This window comes from Saimiri boliviensis, chromosome 18 (assembly GCF_048565385.1).
Source record: "Saimiri boliviensis isolate mSaiBol1 chromosome 18, mSaiBol1.pri, whole genome shotgun sequence".
NCBI lineage: Eukaryota > Metazoa > Chordata > Mammalia > Primates > Cebidae > Saimiri > Saimiri boliviensis.
This window is the reverse complement of record NC_133466.1, coordinates 22,724,867-22,731,097: the sequence shown is the minus strand read 5'-3', so window position 1 is coordinate 22,731,097 and position 6,231 is coordinate 22,724,867. Positions and strand designations below refer to the sequence as shown.

Here is a 6,231-nt window from a genome sequence, read left to right as displayed (position 1 = left end):
GCAGGCTAGTTTGCATTTCTATCAGCTTCAAATTGGTTCGTATTGTTGAGGCATAAACGTCACAATATTGTTTAACTGTCAAAAAAGTGTATTGTCTTGCTAACTGAGCTAAATAAAAAGATTCAATATTATTGTACAGGTATATTTTGTTCATGACATTGTAAAATCTAACAATTAATATATTTTTGTAATAAAAGTTATATTTGCAAAGGCATGGTGAATTTATATTTATGTGTGTGTATATACATATATATATATATATATATATATATATATATATATATAATTTTGATATATGCCAACATAACCTAAATCATATTCCTTACACTATTTGGTGCTTACTCCATATTTGTTGACTGAATTCATACATATTTTTACATGCCTTCATTTTAAGTCTAACTTTATTTTTTAGCAATATTGACCTCTTTACTTAATGGAAAAAAGAACTCTCAAAATAAGTTGCACGTAAAGAATTAAGACAAACATATTTATCTTGGAAGATACAGCACAAGGCTAACAGAGGACAGATAAAAGTAAGAAATATTATCTTAATTAATTCTGCTCTTAGTTTTCTTCACGATTTTCTACTTCAAGTGAAAAAAAAAAGACAGAGGGAAGCTTGACAAAAGTATGAAATGTTCATGGAAAATAAACACACAAATTTTCAGTTTACTTCTGTAAAATGTGAGATTGGATGAAATGCTAGGTGGAGCTTTAGCTACAATGTGTTTTATTTCTAAAAGCAAAACAAAACAATTGAGTAATGGATACATATGTATGTCATTATTTTCGGTTCATTTTTGTTTTTTCAGATATATTTTCATATAAAAATAAAACATAAAATAAAAACTTCTATCAGAAAATATCAGTATATTTATATAATATATTTAAATCTAAAGCCAAACAACTGTGTTATATATGTAATTTTTAAATAAGCAGTGAAATTTTTTTTAAAAAGATTATTTCTTTAGAAGTCTGGTACTAAAAATTCAGGAGGGCTCTTTGAATCCTTATATCACATTGTCAGCATTTGCATAAACTCATGTCAAAGTATTTGAAAAAATGTCATCAGGATATGAATATTTATACCAGAAAATTTTAAAAAATGTTCATCTGAGACTTGACTTTTGAAACGAAAAACATAGTAAATTATTTAATCAACATACTCAGGGAAACAGAATTATCACTGAAGAAAATTTACCTGTGAGAAGGCCATAACCAGTGATTATAAGGAGAGAAGAGATGAAGAATCGTATACTTAGAGTTCATGACATTAAAATTTGTATGTGGTATAACATGTCACATTACCTAAGTTTAAAATGTCCGTATGTCTGTACCATTCACAAACAATCTTTGTATGTGAGAACCTGTCTGCTAACTGGAACACTATGTTAACCCAGAGATAAGAGATAGTTAATAGTATAAACTCAGAAGTGAAGAATATAAAGTCAATCAGAGGTAAAATATGGTGAAGTTGCTACACAAAACAGGAACAGGAAACACAAAGGGTTTACGAGAGATGAACCTCTTTTATACAAAACAGCAAGGAAGTTGTTGGACTTCAAACATAATAAACAGTGGGGAGGGGAAGAGAAGTATAAGAGATGGCTGAGTTAGGAAAAGGGTCAAATTATGTCAGCCATGATATTTAGTTTTATAAGTATTTTTAAATTTGGAATGGAGAGGCTATTTGAAGATTTTAAGCCAACAAAGTGACATAATCTGAAGTATAGTTTCAAAGTTTATTTTAGCTGCAAAAGTGAAAAAAAAATGGAGACCAAGAGAAAACTATAGCAAGTAGACCAGATGAAAATGATGGTGTCTTGGAACAAGACTGAGGGAACAAGGATGAAAAAAAACAGCAAACAGATTGAAGATATATTTAGGAGCTATGATATGAGAAAAGCAATCGTGTCCTTAATGGGTATGGAAAGAAACTTTATTTATCAGTCATGCAGTTTTTTAATAAAACACTGAACCATTTGTTTATTCATTCATTCATTTTACATTTACTCATCATTCACCAAGTGTTGGACACTTTTCTACATCAGTAATAAAACAGAGAAGGATCCCTCTTTCATCCGAGCTTGAAGAGATGGATAGTAAACACAAAATCTAGGTAACATATTTACTAACTAAATTACGCAGTATGGTAGAGAGTAATAAATGAGGGTAAAAGTAAAACTAGGTGAGGGACATTGTGAGCATAAAATAGGCAAGCCAGAGAATGAAAGAGAATTATCAGATGGGCTTTATTTTTCAGATGACATTTGAAAAGAGGATTAGCTGAGGTGAAGATGTTAGTTACATACATATCAGCTGGAAACTCAAATTAGGCAGAAGTACCAGGAAGGACAAAGCCCCTAAACTGAAGAAGGCCTGGAATTTTAACAGTAATCAATCAAAGCAGGGAGTCAGTGTGCCCGAAGCAGAGTAAGTGTGAAGGAAAATAAAACAATTTGAGGTCAGAGTGCACAGAGAGAGGGGATTAAATCCTGCAGGTCCCTTTAGGCCATTGGAAATACTGGGAGAAACGGAAGCCATTATAAGATTTTGAGTAGACAGTGAAATTATTAAACATTTCAAAGAATGCCTCCGGCTGCTGTGTCAAGATTCTAGTAGGGCAGTGAGAAACTAAAAACCTGGCCCAGAGAGTATTTAAATAATCAAGGAGAGAAGAGTTGGTGGTTTTCTCTAAGGTAGTTACTGTAGATATGATATTAAGTAATTGGATTAAGAATGTATTTTCTTTATTTTAGATATTTTTATTTCCCCAAATTTGTTATTTATTGGGAGTGACTGAAATAAAAAATGTAATTGAGTCCCATCGTTATCATCATGAAAATAGCTTTAAGAGAAAACTGGTCAGATGAATACTATTGCTTCCTATTTGCAACCAGTAAATAGTTACCACTGATAAACTGACAGCCAGGAGTCTGTCAAGAATGCTCAAGATATGTTACATAATACAACATGCCTATTCACAGGGGGAAAATTCCTAGGAAATAACTTATGTGTACTTCTTGATTTCAACATACAAGACAAGCACAAAAGCCACCCCCCATGCCTCTGAGAACAATGGTCCATGCATCCTTGAAAAAAACTTTGCCTCTTTCATCACGAGCAATCTTCCTCTAGCAGTCAAGTATGACTGTGTAAATGATGTCAGCTCCTTTGTGCCCTGATGACATCATCATGCAGTGGCGAATGGTATCAAATGAACCGAAAGTCAATCCAACAATGGCAGTGACAGTCTGTGTGACCATCCTGAAGATGTGAATGTTCCTGGGATCCAGAAGCATTTCCTTTGCAGTGTCATAGATACCAAAGCAGGCAGCTCAGTAAATGATAATACCCTGCACAGACATGTTAAGGCCTTGGCACGGGCCCTTAATCCCACAGATCTGTAGATCTTAACCAGACAGTTCCTGAGGCCTCGAAATTCCCTTTCAGCTCCAGCTTTACCAACATCAGCTGCTAGACCGGTATGGGCAAAATCAAGAGGGTACACAAAACACAAGGATGTGGCTCCAGCAGCACCAGCTGATGCCAGATTCCCTTCAAAGTAGTGCCAAAACTGGGTCCGCTTGTCCACACCACCCAGGAAGATCTGCTGGTACTTATCTTTGAAGGCGAAGTTAAGAGCCTGGGTGGGGGAATGTCTGATGGCATTGGCCAGGTTACCGCGCCAGAAGGACAGGACTCCTTGGGAATATGGACCACGCAGTCTATAATGCCCTTTTATTGCTTATCTGCGGTGATCTGCTTGCTGGCATGCTGCACCTGCAGCAGCAGCTTGCCCCTCTAGATGGGCGCTACTGCCATCTTTGAGATGGCTGTGGCTACTCCACCAGCCAGGAAGTCCTTGGCAAAAGACACAGCAGCATCTGTCATGTTGAAAGGAAAGATGAGTGAGGTTGTCCTGGTCGGGACTGGGCTGGAACTGGCTTTGACTCCGTGTCTGCCAAGAATGCGTTTTCAAGAAAGGAGAGTATCCCTGATGGATTGGATGAGAGTAAGAAAGAAAGCAGTATTAAGATGATACTATTTATTTATTTAGGCTGCCCTTACTTTAAATAAGAAAGTTCTGGAAGGGTTGAGGGTTTCTTTTAGGAATTAAAAAAAAATAGTTCAACTTTAAAGATACTAAATTACTGACTGGAGAGCTCATTAAACACTTTATACAAATTTGCAGTTTAGAAAGGTTTAATAGAAAATATAATTAAGGGGGTCAATGGCATACAGCTAAGAATGAAAGCTGTAAGACTTGATGGGTAAACTAAGAAAGTGTGCAGACAGTGCCCATATGTGATTCTTGATTATGAATTTAAAGCGAGGCAACTTAACATAGAGAAAAGATGGGAAATTGGACATGAATCGGGCTGTGATAAAACACAAGCAAAGGAGACCATAGCAGACCACAGGCAAAGGACATATTTGTAGCTGTGCTCTGTATACTTTTCCCATGTTCCCATTTCCTTGTTGTGTGTGTGTGTGTTGTTCTGTTTTTTATTTTGTTTTTTGCTTAGCAATACCATGTTGCGCAAAGCCAACTTTACCCTTCTTGCCTAAATTAATTGCTGGAATAAACTTGACACTCAGGTGTAAATTTTCTAATTTTCACTTTTGAGGAGATTTTCTTTTGTCTAATTTTATTTCTAATACAGTACACTAATAGAAAGTTAAATTAACAAGTAGTTTTATCTCTTCTCTTTTAGGTAACCATATCTCCTGGCAAAGCTAAGAAAAGAGCAAAAATAAATAAATAAATAAATGCATAGTTCTCCACAGTTAAAAACCAAAAAAGGCTACGTTATTTTCTTGAATGCCTGAGAAAAAGATTTGCTAGTGTTTCATAACATAAATAAGAATAGAAGAAAAAATGTTAATGTTTTCTTAGGGTGTGTGCATGTGTGTGGTGTCTCTATTTATTTTTGTACTGAGAAATAAAAATAAAATTCCAAGCAATCCCACTGACTGAGTGGACCTCTTCTAACTCAGGAAGACCTCAGAGAACCTAAAGGAAAAACAAAAATTGAGTTCTTGACCATGACCAGTCAGGGTTTCAGATACGCATTGTACACCTTCCCTTTGTGAATATCCAAGCTCCTCAGATAACCTGTTGAATATGTACAGGTAACCAACCCATTTGGTATAAATTCTTATCTTATGCTTCCCACCCTTGAAACACTTTCTTTTCTTGCCTGCAGGATGTACCTTCCTTTAGAAATAAAACTCTCATTTTCAAAGTGATGAACCTCATGATTCTTCACTTGGCAGTACTAAAGCAACCTGACCTTTTAAAGATCTCTATTTTAGAAGTATTTTTTTTTAAATAAAAATATTGCCACTAAAAATAACCTCAGATTTTCTGGGGGTTCTTTTTGTTTTTTTTTTTTTAGATTTGAGGCCTATCTTGTGAACAATCTTACTATATGGTATTTTTAGGATAGTAGCATTTTATCCAGAAGCTGTTACTATAAATATTTTGTTAGCAAATTTCAGTTAAAACTTTTTTGTTTTTCATCCTATAAAATAACAATCTTATGGCTCATTTCACATATAAATCTTAGAAGAACTTAAAAATAAATAAAACGTAGACACTAGAATTAAAAATATGTAAATACAAGTATTCATTCCACATACACAGAAACGTTGGACATTAACATGTGAGTCCCTCATTGAAAATCATGACGACGCCAGTATTTCCTGATCCAGAGCTGAAAACAGAACTTGTCCCACTAGCACTATTAACTACTGTTCTTACATCTTGCCAGGTGTCATCATACTCATTCTAAAATGCCTGAGCAGCAAATTTTTTAAATTCACTATGCTATGGACAATGTTTCTTTTTTGAACATGTTGAGAAATAGAAAATAAATTGAAATCCTTTAAAACTGTGCTTCCCAAACTTTTTGGCACAAGGGACCGGTTTCATGGAAGACAATTTTGCCATGGACAAGAGGTAGGTGGGGGATGGTTTGGGGATGAAACGGTTCCTGTGTATTTTGTGTTTCTCTAAGTGTGTCTCTCATTTCCATAAGTCGTGACTTTTTAAATATTTATTTATCTGGAGCCTTTTTCCATCCATGTTTCTGATTGTCTTTTAATTTTTTAAGTTGGTTTTCACCTTTTTCTGGTACCCCCAGGAGTAGCTTAATACTTCTGAATTGTTTATGTGGCAGTTCAGAGATTTCTTGTTTGTTTGGATTCGTTGCTGGAAAGCTAGTG

At 35.0% G+C, this 6,231-nt stretch overlaps 1 pseudogene; it reads right to left on the bottom strand.

The window, feature by feature from the left end:
• Positions 1-2,856: 2,856 nt before the first annotated feature.
• Positions 2,857-3,894, bottom strand: LOC101054409 (ADP/ATP translocase 2 pseudogene; annotated as a pseudogene).
• Positions 3,895-6,231: the final 2,337 nt, after the last annotated feature.